At 40.0% G+C, this 16,921-nt stretch overlaps 1 long non-coding RNA gene across 3 annotated transcripts in view; it reads right to left on the reverse strand.

Annotated features, from left to right (window-relative positions):
• LOC129052881 (uncharacterized) overlaps positions 1 to 16,921 on the reverse strand; it is a 61,097-nt gene that overhangs the window by 38,396 nt on the left and 5,780 nt on the right. Inside the window, exons 2-4 of one of the 3 annotated variants that reach the window (XR_008518007.1) lie at positions 15,159 to 15,272; positions 11,575 to 11,692; positions 8,198 to 11,467 (exon numbers count right to left, since the gene is read on the reverse strand). This is a non-coding gene — a long non-coding RNA (uncharacterized LOC129052881). Of the gene's footprint in view, positions 1 to 8,197; positions 11,468 to 11,574; positions 11,693 to 15,158; positions 16,882 to 16,921 lie in introns of those variants that run through there. The other 2 variants (XR_010138986.1, XR_010138985.1) reach the window with 2 other exon arrangements.

The raw sequence follows: 16,921 nt of genomic DNA on the forward strand, positions 1-16,921 counted from the left end.
TTCCCCTGTCCCTGTGGGGAAAAATAAAGATACGGAATAAAGTACTTTTACAGCTTTGATTAACTTTACACAGAAGGACGAGATCATGTACTTGGAAGGTGAACTTGGGATTTGTAAGATGTTGAGTATATTTAGTAGCATCATAAAGAATAATGACCTGCTATGGAAAATGGTTAAGCAATGGCATAATGTCTCCAACTCTTTATTTTCTGGGAGAAAAAAAAAAGCTCTAATAATGATTATTATATTTTATAATGGGATTTAGTGGTTGCCTAACTGTGTTTTGATTTTCTGGGATTAGTGCTCGGTGCCATAATTGTAATTTCTTCTGATTGCAGACTGCTTTGCAGTCTCCAGCCACTCAGTTTCTTCTGAGCACCAGCCTCTGCATTCTTTCCAGTCTGATTTGAAGGCAATGAAGCAATCTATATTTAGGCATTTTGCAGAGGTTTTTATTTTTGGCTAAATGTTAAGTATACATTTTCCTGTAGTAAATGCTGCTAACAGCAAAGGAGTAAAATGGATTTTCAGGGGAAAGTATTTGAAACCTGACTTGCCTTTAATCAGTATCATCTCATCTCTGTAGCTCAAAGCCCTTTAAATGCAGATAAAGAAGAAATTAGAAGATGGGCTACATTTGCCAAAGTCTATCCAAATGCCATCAAACATTTGATGTGGAGTACAGTAAATAACTTAAAAGATTCCTCCATTTAGACTCTAAGCAGTAGAAGGTTTGGTACAGATACAGGCTACCTTGGGAGCACAAACAACTCAACATCCTAACATACTGAATGTCTGGCCCTCACAGGTCAGGCATATGGAATGCATACTTGCCTAAATCAAACCCCTGGTCCTACTTTATGTCCTTATTCTAGTTCTCTCCTTTCCATTCTTACCTGAGTTTAGTGTTTGGTTTGTTTATATTTTATTCATTTATTATTCATTTTCTATATTTATTTTATATGTCTTTCTACACCACTTTTTCCTTTGTGGAAAAAGATAGAAGATAGATGGATGAATGAGAGGATGGGTGGATAGATGGATGAATTAATGGATGAGTGGTGAATGGGTAGATGAATGGATAGATTGATGTGTGGATGGATGTATGAATGGAAAGATGGATGTATAGAAGGGTGGGATAGATGAATTGATGAAGCCAAGGATGAAGTGATGAGTGTATAGATGGATAGATGGAAGTAAACAGGTAGACATATGTGTGGATCGATGGATGAATGTACATAAGGTTGGGATGGATGGGAGAATTGATGAAGAGATGGACAAATAAATAGGTGGATGGATCTATAGAGGGAAGCACGTAGATGGATGTGAGAATAAATGGATGGAAGGAAGGATAGATGGATGAATGAATGGATGGAGAGTGGGTGGATAAATCTAGGAATAGACTAGTGGATGAATGGATTAATGGACGGATGGATGGAAGAGTGGGATGTATTAATTGATGAAGAGATGACAAATAAATAGGTAGATGGATTGACAGAAGGAAACAGGTAGATTAATGTGTGGATGGATGGATGCATGGATGGATGGATGCATGGATGGATGTATAGAAGGGTGAGATGGATTAATTGATGAGGAGATGGACAAATAAATAGAAACACAGATTAATGGAAGGAAGCAGGTAGATGAATGTGTGAATAAATGGATGGAAGGATAGATGGATGGGTGGATGGATGGATGGATGGATGGATGGAGAGTGAGTGGATGAATGCGGGAATTGATGAATGAATGCGTGGACAGATGTATAGAAGAGTGGAATGTAAGAATCAATGAAGACATGGGTGAATAAATAGGTAGATGGATTGACAGAGGAAACAGGTGTGGATAGATGATGGATGGATGGAAAGTGGGTGGATAAATGTGGAGATGGATGAATGAATGGGTGAATAGACAAGCAAGTGGAGAAATGCCTACTTATATAAGTGAATCTTTTGAATAACCATAGCATTCTACCACATGATCATTTATTTCCAGGCCTTCTCCTCCTCTCTGTCATCATCAACATTGCCATTGCTTTAGTTTGGTTCTTCATTCCTCAGCTCAAATTATTTCTCTTCCTTCAAGTGTCTTTCCTCTGAGAAACCCTTCTTTCTTTTGCCCTCCTCTCTCTTTTTCAGAATTTAGACTCCCTTTTTTCTATAGCCAAATCGTCTTGAATATAACTGTATGATAGCACATCTCACACCTTTTGTAATCTTTCAATCTCCTTTAACAAACAGTGAGCATCTTTGAGACTCTTGTTTTGGTATTATCTTAAAATTCCTGATGCTAGACATAGTGTTCTGTGCACTGCAGTAATAGAAGCTTGCATTTATGGTGTTCCTACAATCCACTGTGTCTGTTATATATACTTCTGGTATCTTGTGTCCTTTAATCCTCATAACAGTAGTAAGTGGTAGGTTCTATTGTGATTCTCATTTTGCAGTTAAGAAAGCTGAGGTTCAGAGGTGTTCAGCGACTTGCCTATCACAACGCTGATAAGTGGTGGAACAGAAAGAAACAAAGGCATTCTTAGTCCATAGCATGCTCCTTGGGCATTTTTAATGGGGATAATACCCTCCCAAAGGGAATGAAAATTGGTTTTTGGAAGGTAAAAAAGCCATTCATGTACGAAGCTCAGAGATACAGACATACACAGATAAGGAGCATATCTGTTAAATTTGCATGGGGGGTGGGTTAAAAAAATTTGTAAAATATTTCTTAGTGGGCAATGATGAAGAAAGGTTGAAGAACATTGAGTAACACCATTTACTCTCAAGTGCTATAGCATACAGTCTGTCATTAGAAGATGAAAAGATGGATAAATGGATGTGCAGAAGAATACAACTTCTGGTATTTGTTCTGGTGCTTAAGAAATATGGTGAACAGACACTAAGATGGCACTCAAATAACCTTAATCTGGTATGTGAACTGCCATAGTGACTTGATTCAAACATATAGAATATATCAAAGATGGCAGGATGTCACTTCCACAATGAGTTACATAAGACAATGGCTTCTGTCTTTCTAGTAGAGTTTCTTTTGCTGGCTTTGGCTAAAATAAGCTGTCATATAGAGAGATGTACAAGACAAGAAAATGAGGCTGACCTCTTGCCAATAGCCAGCAAGGAAATGAGCCATTCTCTCCAACAATCTGCAGGGAACTGAATCCTGCCAACATTCACGTGATCTTGGAAGAAGATCCCACCCCACTCAAGACTTCAGGGAAACCCACTTGTGGTCAACCCTTTGACTACAGCCTTGGGAGACCCTGAAGCACAAGACCCATCTAAGCTGCCCCTGGAGCCCTGACCCACAGAAACTGTCAAATAACAAATATGTGTTGTTCAAGCTGAGAATGTTGCAGTTATGTGTTACACAGCAATAGGTCATGAATTCAAGGAGTTTAAAATCCTTGATTTAGACCCATGAGAAAAACCCAAGGCAGCTACATAAAGTGTGGATTCTGTGTGTTGGTTTGCTTTCACTTCACATGAGATTAACTAAATAAAGTTTAGCCAGACTTAAAATTTATGTTTGCAGTTTTCTCGACTTCAAAGTATAGGGAGGTCACCAACTTTTTTACTGATTGAGGGGCTAGAACTGTGCACCTTAAAATCATTGCCCAGAACAGCTACAGGTAATGGTTGAGCTGATTTGTTTATGCACGGATGTGTGGAAAACTCCATAATAAATGTATTTAATGATAGTTAGCTAGTTGGCTGGCAAGGTTGATGTTTTATGTGGGTGGCCAGCATCCCCTGCTGGACTCTGGTCAGCCCCCGACCAGAGATTTATGGATGTACAGACAGGTGACTAGCAGTTACCAATGGATACGAAATAGTTGATTACACACACAGTAAATGGCAAGAGGATTTCCCAAAGAGAAGGGCTCCAATTCACTCTAGAGTGGAACCAGAGCAAGGGGTTTGGGGGCAGTGGCTCTGAGTTTTCTTGTGGTTGGGAGATAGGGCCAGGGTGAAGCATCCTGCCTGAACATGCATTAGGATGTGTGGCTTAAACTTCCCCCACTGCTTCCAAACAGGTAGCTCCCAGACTTTCTCATTGGCTTGTCCAGCTGTGGGACAAAAAGGAAAGGATAAGGCATAGAATTTGAAAACTATCAGTGGTCAGCCATTAAAAATGGATTCAGGCTGGGCACTATGGCTCATGCCTGTAATCCCAGCACTTTGGAATTCTGAGGCAAAAGGATCGCTTGAGGCCAGGAGATCAAGACCAGCCTGGGCAACATAGTGAGACCACATCTCTAAAAAAATTTTTTTAATTAGCCAACCATGATGGTGTGCGCCTGTAGTCCCAGCTACTTGGGGGGTTGAGGCAAGAGGACTCCTCAAGCCCAGAAGGTCGGGGCTGCAGGGAGCTATGATCACATTACTGTACTCCAGCCTGGGTGACAGAGTGAGACCCAGTCTCTAAATAAGAAAATAATAGATTCAGATCCTTCATTACAGTTGTTACTTAGTGATAGAGTATATTACAATGATCATTAAGACAGAGTACATATGATATGGCTGATCAGGAAAAGACTAAAATGATCAAGTATTGGTCTTGCTTGACTGAGGCAGGAGGGTTTCACCCATTTTGAAGGATTCATAGCATCACCTGATATGATTTTGTTGTGTCCCCACCCAAATCTCTTCTTGAATTGCAGCTCCCATAATTCTCACATGTCATGGGAGGGACCTGGTGGGAGGTAATTGAGTCATGGGGGAGGGCCTTGGCCATGCTGTTCTCATGATAGTGAAGTCTCATGAGATCTGATGGTTTTATAAAGGGGACATTCCCTGCACAAGTTCTCTCTTGCCTGCTGCCATGGAAGATGTGCCTTTTACTCACCTTCCACCATGATTATGAGGCCTCCCCAGCCATGTGGAACTGTGAGTCCATTAAACCTCTTTTTTTTTTTTTTTGTTACAAATTACCCACTCTCGGGTATGTCTTTATCAGCAACATGAAAATGGACTAATACATCACCCCTGAGATAAGAAGATAAACACAAGACTAGAATGGAGAGAGGAGTTAGGACTTAAGAGTCCCCCAACCTGGATGCAGTCATCTTCACACTATCAGTTTCCAAGTTCTGTCCTTACAGATAAGGTGAACGCATGTCCTGGTTTGCTTAGGAAAGTCTTGATGTACACGTTGCTCTCCCAATGGAATTATCAAGAGTGTTTCCTTTTGCTCCCCAGAATGTCTCAGTTTGGTGGATAGAGTACATGCTTTTCCTTCTCCCTTACACGTGCATAGGAACTACCATAATACATACCAGAACCTGTGGGCTTTTTTCCACCATTGTGGAACTTAATATTTAAGACAAAGCAATTCAATGTTAATCATAACTAATATCAAAGTATGGTTTAAATGCCCACTACAAAGAACTGTTTTATTCATGAAGACCTGGGCACAAAGTTTCAGATGTTCAATCTCTGAACCGATGCTAGCTTACTGTCATACAGGGCTCTGTGGTCTCATGAGGCTCTTTCATCTTTTTGTCTTCCTAAATCCAGAAAAAGAGTCTCTGAGATAGAGCAGGTATTAATATACCCAATATTGAGATAAGGAAATTGAGGTTTGGAAGCATAGATTAATGAGTTTACCCACATTTGTACAAAAGAGAGTTTATTCTAGGTTGCTGGAATCTATAATAGTCTAGTGGGCTTTCCATTCCCACACTTAGTCTGAGCTGCCCTGGAACCTGTGTATCCAATCTGGGTGTATGGAAGAAAGACAGATTCTACACACTAGAGACTGGAAACTTGTGGCACACTTTGAGAAATCTTATTAATCACTTAGAGAATTCATAGGAGAATTAACTGTTAGAAGATCTAATAAAAGGACAGAAAATTTGCAATGTGACTGCCCTCCTCCATTACCCACCAAAGATACTCAACGCAGAGAAAGAAATAGCCTTACCTTAGTTTGACTGTCTCCATTCTGTAGCCCTACATAATTGCTTTAGAATAACATTATTCCCTGTATCCCTATGGCAACAACATATTCTGATGATAAAAGTCACTTGTTTTGAATTTGCTTTTCAAGTCTCAATGCTAAACTTTTCAGAAATGCTACAATCATTGAATTATCAAAGTAGAAGACAGTTCTCAGCCAGGATAAGATAGAAATTTCTCTTGCACCAGTTATGTGCCTTGCCGAGGAAAAAGATAAGAGTCAAAGGGAAATAGAGACAGTGGAAACTGGAGGTGTTATCTCTAATATGTTCGCTAACCTTGTTTTATATAAGATTTCTGAAAATGTTCTATCTCTTGGTGGTGTTTCAAAAAGGACATTGCCTGCTTCGCATTGCATATTGGATATTGGACCTCCTGTGTTAAACAAAAGTCACCTACAATTTTGCCAGCCAAATATTCTTTCTATATATTTTATCTCATTGTTATTATAATTCTGAGGCTCCTGGAAAGTTTTATGACCACAAAAATAGGAGAGGAGTGCCTCTTCTTTCTTTTTCTTTTTCTTTTTCTTTTTTTGAAACAGTGTCTGGCTGTTTCCCAGGATGATGGGTGGTGGCACCATCAGCTCACTGCAGCCTCAATCTCCTGACTCCCACCTCAGCCTCCCAAGTAGCTAGGAACACAGGCAAACGCCACCTTGCCCAGCTAATTTTTTTTTTTTTTTTTCATAGAGATGAAGTCTCAGTATCTTGCCCAGGCTGATCTCAAACTCCTGGGCTCAAGTAATCCTCCCACTTCGGCTTCCCAAAGTGCTGGGATTACAGGCCACAGAACCTGGCTGAGGCATGCTTATTAGTAGCTATAAATGACACAGAGCCACTGTGTGGTTGAATCAGATAGCCACGCCTTTTATTCTAATCTCTTCTGACATGGGATGTACATAATAAATTGCATGTGTGAAACAGACTAACAGTTCTCCCATGAATGTAAACTCCCAGGGAAACCCAGTAGGCAACAGAAAGGAGAAATGGAGCTCAATAAGTTTATCTGAAGCTAATTGCATGATATACTCAAGGGCTGGCCAGCTGCAAACGCCTGTGGAGCAGCTTTGAGAGCATGTGCTGAACTTTAATCTTTACTTACGGAAACTCCCATGATTCCACAAGAATTTTGCCTCTGTAAAGACCATAACATATGGTCCATTTGCAGAGACATATGTTTGAGTAATGGGCCCTGGAGTAAAACATTCACAAATTCCTCTCCTGCTCATTTTGAAATTTCTAGCATGCTGATAGTCGGTGGATAGTTACTCTCTATCTCCTCGGCCTCTAAAGGTAGGGCATGAGTGGGTACCTTTCAGACCATTGTCTCTGATGATCTGTCTCCATAGGAAAGAGGAAGGAAAGACAGGTCATCAGGAACTTTACTCACGCTGAGAACACTGTTTTGCTGTTAATCTGTAAAGAGCATGAACAACTTTCTCATTGCCTTCGGCCCTAGAAGATCAACCATCTGTCATATGAGAACACATGGCTACTCAGGTGTAAAGTGGAGTCAAGGAGATTCAGGCAAAACTATTGAGTATGGAGGGGCTCTGGCAAAGAAAGAACCCACCCTCACCAGCAATGTCAACATCTGGCCCCAAGGGGGCACCTTGCCTCTGCTCCCCAAGTAGAGAGCGTTGAATGAACATGCCATTTTCTACTGGGGATAGAAGAGCCCCTCTCTCTCTCTATTAGTGATCTCTGAAGACATGTTTAATTATCTCTCTTTGCTCCAACTTCACCAATGCTGACGCCTCTTTAGCAACACCAAGACAGGATACAGCCGGGTACAGTGGCTCAGGCCTGTAATCCCAGCACTTTGGGAGGCCGAGGCCAGAGGATTGCTTGAGAGCAGGAGTTTGAGGCCAGCCTGGGCAATATAGTGAAGACCCCCCCGCCCCCATCTCTACAAAACAATTTTAAAAATCAGCCAGGTGTGGTAGCAAGTGGCTGTAGTCCCAGCTACTCTGGAGCCTTAGCAGGTGGAATTGCTTGAGCCCAGGAATTCAAGCAGTGAGACATGATTGCATCACTGCACTCCAGCATGGGCAATAGAGTGAGACCCTGTCTCAAAAAGAAACAACAAAAAATTAAAATTGAAAAGATAAAATAGATAAGACAGATATCTCTTAAGCTTGTCAATTCTCCGTAGGGGAACCAAAGGAGGTGAAATGGCATTGAGAGAGTCAGCAACAGTACATAGGGAAGCCAGTGTGCACACCCTACCTAACACAAGAGGCTTCCATACTGAGGGTGACTGAATTGCATCTTTTTCACAGCAGGGAGTCTTTTTTTTCTCCTCTGAAACCAAAAGTATCTATGTAGTATCCACCACTTGGATCAGTCATTGAGAGATGCACCCAACAGGATAGATGTGGCTCCTGCCTTCAGGGAACTAGAAATGAAAAGCATGGGTTATCTACACAATTGAGCCTAGTCAAAGGAAAACTATGGGATCTTAGGAGAACACATAGAAAGAAGATTTTACCACAATGACAGAAATTGTAATGTTTTTAATGAGAAATGGGCATTCTGTAGCTCTTGAACCACCCTGCACAACATGATTTCTGCTATGATCAGAATGTCTGCTTTCTCCCAAAATTCTTATGTTGAACTCTAACCCCCAGGGTGATGGTGTTAGGAGGTGGGGCCTTTTGGAGGTGATGAGGTCATGTGATGGTTAATATTGAGTGTCAACTTGATTGGATTGAAGGACGCAAAGTATTGTTCCTGGGTGTGTCTGTGAGGGTGTTGTCAAAGGAGATTAACATTTGAGCCAGCGGACTGGGAGAGGCAGACCCACCCTCAATCTGGGTGGGCACCACCTCATCAGCTGCCAGCATGGCCAGAATAAAAGCAGGCGGAAGAACGTGGAAATACTAGACTGGTTTAGTCTTCTGGCCTACATCTTTCTCCCATGCTGGGTGCTTCCTGCCCTCGAACATCAGACTCCAAGTTCTTCAGCTTTGGGACTCAGACTGGCTTCTTTACTCCTCAACTTGCAGACGGTCTATTGTGGGACCTCACCTTGTGATCATGTAGGTCCATATTCCTTAGTAAACTCCCCTTTATGTATACATCTATCCTATTCGTTCTGTTCCCCTACAGAACCCTGACTAATACAGGTTATAAGGGTGGAGCCTCATGAATGGGATTAGTGCTCTTATAAAAGGGACCCCAGGGAGCTCCCTTGCCCCTTTCACCGTGTGAGGACACAGCAAGAAGGAGCTTGTCTATAAACCGGGAATGGGTCCTCACCAGACACTGAATCTGCCACACCTAGATCTTGAACTTCCAGCATCTAAAACTTTAAAAAAAAATAAGCGTCTTGTTTATAAGCCACTTGATCTAGGGTCGTTTCTAATAGGAGCTCGAATGAACTGAGATCGTCTCTTTTTCACGTGCTATCTTGCAAGATTAATCCATTAAATCTACCCTCACACTTACACGACTCTCTGCACTTAAGGACAAATTTGTCCACTAGCCATAGCTACTAGGAAGAGAATTGTAAAGAGTTGCTCTGTTTTGTGTTGTTTTTAATTGGGGTGGGATGAGAAGAAATTATGAGAGCAACAGGCAATTTTAAAGCTGTGGGGTAGGCAAGCAAAGAACGTTACAACAGAGGACTGGTGAGAATTAAGGAAGCAGAGCAGGTATTGACAACGAATTTTCTGTCTTCCTAGTCTGCCTAGGATGAGGACATGGCTGCCACATTTTAGCTAACCCGCCTTCTGGACAAATCCCCAGCTGGGACCTCGCACAATCCATCCCACTCTCTTTATTCTCTCCCTTGAATCAGAGCTTCTCCTTACTAGCAGGGTAAACAGAATCTTATTAAAACATCTGGCTAACGTCAACAGCTTATCTGCATGGAAACGCGACTGTAAATCCATCCACCAACAAAATGAATGTGTACAAAGTGCAAGCATCTCTCCACGCCAAAAAAAAGAAAGAAATTTAAAAAATAGGTCATGGGAAACAACTGCAAGGGATTGAAAATAATTTTCAAGCTCTACTTACAGATATTTACATTAGGATGTGAGTCTGGTAAACGGGCTATATTCTATCAACTCACCTATGCATTTATGCAAAGAAAGTAAACAGAACTGATATTGGGAGAGGTGCCTAAACTGTGGCACCATGTGCGTTTTCCATCTTGCATTTGTCATTTTCATGAATCGAGGAGCCCCAGTTTTAAGAATGAAGCTCTTTTCCTTTTATTGCAGCTCCTTGAACTCCACACTTTATTATTATTATTATTATTACTATGACTTCCTAAATGCTGTGCTTTGGCACTCTTCACTTACTTCCTTTATCCCTGTGATAGCAATGCCAGCAACGGCTGCCTACTCCTCTTACAAATCCCTTGATAAAACTCACATATTACGCTGAGCCTCGAAACGCTGTTTGCATTGCGGCTCCTATCTGCTCACTTGAGTGTTTTCCCAAAGTGGCGTGCTGTCGAGAAGAGTATTTACCGCTGGCGGTGAGGATGTCGTCTGCTTAGGTTGGGTAAACTACTCACAGAGCTACACTGGGAGACACACAGGGATCTTCCTTGCACACTACCTGTTCAGAGTGAAAGGGTACAGTGTGTGGCAGATGACAAAGACCCATCATCTCCAAGTTATCAGCTGCAAGGAGGGTGCTTAGAAAATTGTTCCGTTTCTCTCTCTCTCTCTTTCTCTCTCTCTCTCTCTTTCAGTATGAATTGAGGATGAATTGTCTCTGGGTTTCCTTGGTCACCCATTGGCTGATCCAGTTGGAAGGGGAAGCAAAGCTGAACCTCAAAATGATGCACAGAGAGGGAGATTTGCCAGGTACAGTAACTGAGAATAAGAAAACCCAGCCTGGACTCCCCTATCCAAACTCTCTTTTCTCCCATGCTCCCTGAAGGAGGAGAGAGGGGATGAGGGAAGAATGATCCTAGAGCCAGATCCATAGCTCTGAGTTCTTTTCCTAAAAGGAAGTTGGGATTTTTGTGGGAACAAATAAAAGAGGAAATGCTCTCCTGAGAGATCTGAATCTAAAGATAGAAGAAGCACTAAGGGTTTTGTTTCGGTTTGATTTGGGTTTGTTTGCTTGCTTTTTGAATTTAAGAAAAAACATAGGAAGCTTGAAGTTTGAAAACATTCTCCTATTTTTATAGTCCCCTGTAGTTAACTCTAACATAAGCAACAACCTCAAATTATTAGTAAGAACAAATTTAATCACACATATAGCAACAATTCAACAAATACTGTTAATGATTACTGACTGACAGGTAAGTAAACTGCTTACAAAGATAGCCTTGCTATGCGTGATCATAATTATCCGCAAACACCAGTTTGACCTTGACAGTGAGGAGTAGAAATTATAGGGTTGGCACTGACCTCTCATAGTCACATGTTTCTGTTGCTTATGTGGAAGGAGAATATCTTCTCCAGGGGTGCCAGGAACCAGGCAGTTTAGGTAATGATTAGCAAAAAGACAAGCTATGAATGATCCAAGCCAGAGCTAGAAGAAACAACATAAACATTATATTTACATCCTGGGCAACATAGTGAGACTCTGTCTCTACAAAAAAAAAAAAGGAGAAGTTAGCCAGAAGTAGTGGTGCGTACCTGCTGTTCCAGCTACTTCTGAAGCTGAGGCGGGAGGATTGCTTGAGCCTAGGAGGTTAAAGGTGCAATGAGCTCTCATTGCACCACTGCACTCTAGTCTGGGTGACATAGCAAGACCCTGTCTCAAAAAAAAATTAAAAATAAAAATAAAAATAGAGACTACATATAGGAAGCAATGGTAGAGTGGACAGGATGGTGATGGGCATAAGAGAAACCTCCATCTCCCTCTAACAGCTAGACAGAGGTAATCTATGGGGGTGTTGAAGATGATATTTTGGCTAATGTATAGCAATTACTTTCCATGCCTGTAATTGTTATAACTTCTACTTTCCAGATAAAGAAATGAAGCCTCAAAGGACATGTAACTTTTTCAAAAGATACACAGTAGCCTTGTTCCTAGTCTAAGTTCCACGCCTTCATTCCTAGCCTAAGTCAGAAGAGAGCTGCCATTTCCTACAGATGACTGAGTTCTGCTGGTTTAAAGTGTTGACCAATTTTTTTTTCCTTATCAAGTGATTCTTGGCACTTTGATTTAACAATACCTTAACCGGTAAAACATTATCCAAAGCTGTTTGAAAATCTCGTCATATAGCATCCAGTGAACTGCCATTGTCTCCAGCGGCAACAATATCCTTGAACATCCCTTGTAATGGTGCTTTAACAAAAACCTCTGCCTCCTAAATCCTTGCTGGCTATTTCTAACAAAATAGCCCTTTCTGAGGTGGTCTCTCAATATGTTTTACAAAATTGACTAAAATATTTCCCCCACAATGGTGGAAGTTATAAAGCTAACTATTGACCTTCTTATTGAAAAATGGCATTATACATGTCACTTTGGAGGTTTGAATAAATCAACAGAAATGCAGGGATAGAACTCAGGTTATAGAAAAGTGAAGGTAGTTGATTTCCTGGGTTTTTTTTTTTTGTCTTTTTTTTTTTAAAAAAAAAACTAATTCATCTTTTAAGACCATTTTTTAGTCTTTTCTCCTACATGGTTTCTAATCCATTGTGAAAATTAAGGTTAATTCTAAGCTCTATCTGGTGAGATAAAGAGAATGGGGGACATGGGTTTTTTTTGTGTGTATGAACAACCATTTCAGTAAGAACTAGTCTGATAAACTAAAAGAGAGAGATTAGAATGTGGCCATTGAGAGAACTGGCTCGGTCCATTTAGTGATGTTCACTTCAGCTATGTGCATCAGAAAAGCGAATACCACATATCTGTCCAGATAAGTGAGTGATCACAGGCAAACATACCCAAAGAACCACCACCAAAGTCCAAAAATTAAGCACTGCATGCATCTCCAAGCACCCATGTATTTGTTCATTCTCACAATGCTATAAGTACTTATCTGAGACTAGGTCATCTATAAAGCAAAGAGGCTTAATGGACTCAGAGTTCTACAGGGCTGAGGAGGCCTCAGGAAACTTACAATCATGGCAGAAAGGGAAGCAAGCACATCCTTCTTCACATGGCGGCAGCAACAAGAAGCACAGTTTGAAGGGGGGTTAATCCCCTTATAAAACCATAAGATTTTGTGAAAACTCATTCACTATCACGAGGAAAGTTTGGAGATAACCGCCGCCATGATTAAATTACCTCCCACTGGGTCCCTCCCATGACATATGGGGATTATGGGAACTACAATTCAAGATGAGATTTGGGTGGGGACACAGCCAAACCAGGTCAACCCACCTCCATATTCCCTTCCAATAATTACCACTACCCAAAGCCAAAATAATTACATTTTAATACCATAGATTGGGTTTGTCTGTTTCAAACTCTATATAAATGAAATAACACAATATTTATTATTCTAAATGTCTTCTTTTACTTAACCTTATGTTTCTGAGACGTAGCCACATTGTTGTATAAACTGAGTAGTTTATTCATTTTTTACCTCTATATACTATTCTGTTGTATGAAGAATGCGGCCTTACAGAAAACTGACCCAGTCGATTTACTGATAAATGTCAATGTCAGCATTATATTGGCTCTTCAGACGGAAATAATTGCATTAGTCACTGTGAATAGACACAAATACTAGCCTTTCTTATTTGCTTTTTCCCTTTAGTGGTCAGACTAAGAAAAGAGTTACTGAGTGTCAATGATTCTATTCAACTAACCATTCAAAAAAATGTACCACATTATAAACAAACAAACATCTCCATTATGGAAATCTGATGAGAGAAAACAGATAGCATTTATAACCTCCTTAGCCTCTTGCCCCACCTAGTTTCAAATCACTGGGCACGTCAAGTTTCAGAACTCTCCATATGAATAGGAATGGATTGAAAATCAGGCCACGTGTAAAGCTGCAGTTTCTGGGGGAAAAAAAAGTACATTGTTGTACCTTTGTAGTGCTGCCTAAAGCTAAAAGGGAAAAGAACATTCCATTCAGGCCAGAAAGGGGAAGAGAGGGAGAAAATAAATTTCCAAGAAAACTTGTAAAACTTCTGGTTTACCCATGCACACGTATGTTTATTGCGGCATTATTCACAATAGCAAAGACTTGGAACCAACCCAAATGTCCAACAATGATAGACTGGATTAAGAAAATGTGGCACATATACACCATGGAATACTATGCAGCCATAAAAAATGATGAGTTCACGTCCTTTGTAGGGACATGGATGAAATTGGAAATCATCATTCTCAGTAAACTATCGCAAGAACAAAAAACCAAACACCGCATATTCTCACTCATAGGTGGGAATTGAACAATGAGAACACATGGACACAGGAAGGGGAACATCACACTTCGGGGACTGTTGTGGGGTGGGGGGAGGGGGGAGAAAAAAATAAACAAACAAATAAATAAATAAATAAATAAATAAATAAAAAGACAAAAAACAAAAAACAAAAAACAAAAAAAAAAACTTCTGGTTTACCTTAGGTTTGAAATGCAGGTGAGATTTTATTTCCTGCAAAAATCAGCCCTTAGGTCCATAATGTATATGGGGATAGGTGATTGGTTTAATCAAGTGGCATTAAAAAGTTATGTTTTTGTTGATGTGTGACATTGAAGAAAAGTGCACACAGCATACCTACACAGGTAAGTGAGTGATCACAAGGTAAACACACCCACAGAACCACCACCAAAGTCAAAAAATGAAACACTGCATGCATCTCAAAACACACCCCCATAGTCCCTTCCAATAATTTCCTCTCCCCATGCCAAAATACTTACATCCTGGGTTTGTTTGTTTTCAAACTCTATATAAATGGAATAACACAGTATTTATTATTCTGTCTAGCGTCTTTCACTTAACATTTTGTGAATGAGACCTAGTCACATTGTTGTATAGACTGGGTAGTTCATTCATTTTTATCTCTAGATACTATTCTGTTGTATGATGACACCTCAATTTATTTATTCATTCTACTGTTGACAAATATTTAGGTTTTTTTCCTGTTCTTGGCTTTTATGTATAGTGATTATATTAGGCCATTCTTGCATTGCTATGAGGAAATATTTAAAAGTAATTTATAAAGACTGGATAATTTGTAAAGAAAAATGAAATATTAAAAATAATTTATAAAGACTGGTAATTTATAAAGAAAAGAGGTTTAATTGGCTCACAGTTCTTCAGGTTGTACAGGACGCATGGTGCCGGCATCTGCTCGGCTTCTGGGGAGGCCTCAGGAAACTTACGATCATGGCAGAAGGTGAAGGGGAAGCTGGCATGTCACATGGCTGGAGTAACAATAAAGAGAGAGAGAGAGGAGGTGCTACAAACTTTTAAACAGTCAAATCTCCTAAGAACTCACTCACTATCATGAGAACAACACCACGAGGATGGTGCTAAACCGTTTATGAGAGGTCTGCCCCCATTATCCAGTCACTTCCCACCTGGCCCCTTCTCCAATATTAGGATTACAATTTGACATGGGATTTGAGCAGGGACATAGATCCAAACCATAGCACTGATGCTATGAACATTTTGAACCAATCTTTTGGCACACATAAACACACATTTCTATCTGTTATATACTGAGGAGTGGAATCTTTGAAGAATGGTCAGCTTCTTCAAGCTTCTTCTATGGCCAGCTTTTAAAGACACAGCCAACCAATCTTCCAAAGCATATGCTCCCTTTCTGGTAACCCCCACCCCCCAGCAATGTACGTGAAGTCCAATTTTTCTGTTTCTTTGCTAACACTTGATGATGTCAGTCTTTCTCATTTTAGCCATTTTGGTGGTGGTGTAGATGTCTCCCCCCTTGTGGTTTTAATGCAAATTTCTCCAACGCTTGATGAGTTTCAGTACCATTTTCACGTGTTGTATTAGACCATTCTTGCATTGCTATAAAGAAATACCTGAGACTGGGTAAAGTCACTGCATCCTTGATGTCCTGGGCTTAAGCAATCCTCCCACCTCTAGAGTAAGTAACTAGGACTACAGGCGTGTGCCACCACATCGAGCTAATTTTTGTATTCTTTTTGTGGAGGCAAGTTCTCGCTATTTTGTCCAGGCTGGTCTTGAAATCCTGGACTCAAGTGATCCTCCCACTTCAGCCTCCCAAAATGCTGGGATTACAGGTGTGAGCCACCACACCTGGCTTAATTAATTCCTCTCTCTTAAGGTTTTCCCTCTAATAAAATACACTAATACTTTTCAAACAGAACCAGTATCAGTCACTTATAACTTAGTACAATTAAGCTATAAAATTCATCTCATTTATATGATGTTAGGAATATAAACACTGTGAAACAAAAATTTACCGTGTACCTATTAAGGGAAGAAAAGCGGACCAAAAGGCAAGTTGGAGAAAATAAAAGATAATTTCAGCCTACTTCAATAATGGGCAAATTGCTAAATCTTGCAATATATTACTGGGTAAAAGACATTAAATCATTCATTCTATAGCAGTTGAAATAATATGAGTAAGAAATATTAGAATAATGAAGACAGCAACAATTCAATAAGCACTGTTCATTGTTAAACACTGACAGGTGAGAATTAATTGCCTTCAGAACTCATCTGACTATAGCTCATAACTTTGCTTCCACAGAGGAACAAAAATCTCACACAACTTTTCACACTAGCATAGATTGTCATATATAAAATAAGAATGACATTATAAAGTGGGGTATAGGGGTAATATAGGAGTAATTAGTTGGATTTATTTTAAACTGTAAGTATGTCTTCACCAATTTATATGATTCTTATGAAAAATAAATCACGATTCTATGTAAACTTCCTGATAATGTTCAGTTTGGATCTCTATTACACTACATTTTCTTAGCCCAATTATTTTCATAAATGCTTCATTTAAATAATGATTCTTTAATGAAGAAAATCTGAGTAAACTATTATATTTTTATATGAACAAAATGAATAAGCA

This window comes from Pongo abelii, chromosome X (genome assembly GCF_028885655.2).
Source record: "Pongo abelii isolate AG06213 chromosome X, NHGRI_mPonAbe1-v2.0_pri, whole genome shotgun sequence".
NCBI classification, from domain to species: Eukaryota; Metazoa; Chordata; class Mammalia; order Primates; family Hominidae; genus Pongo; species Pongo abelii.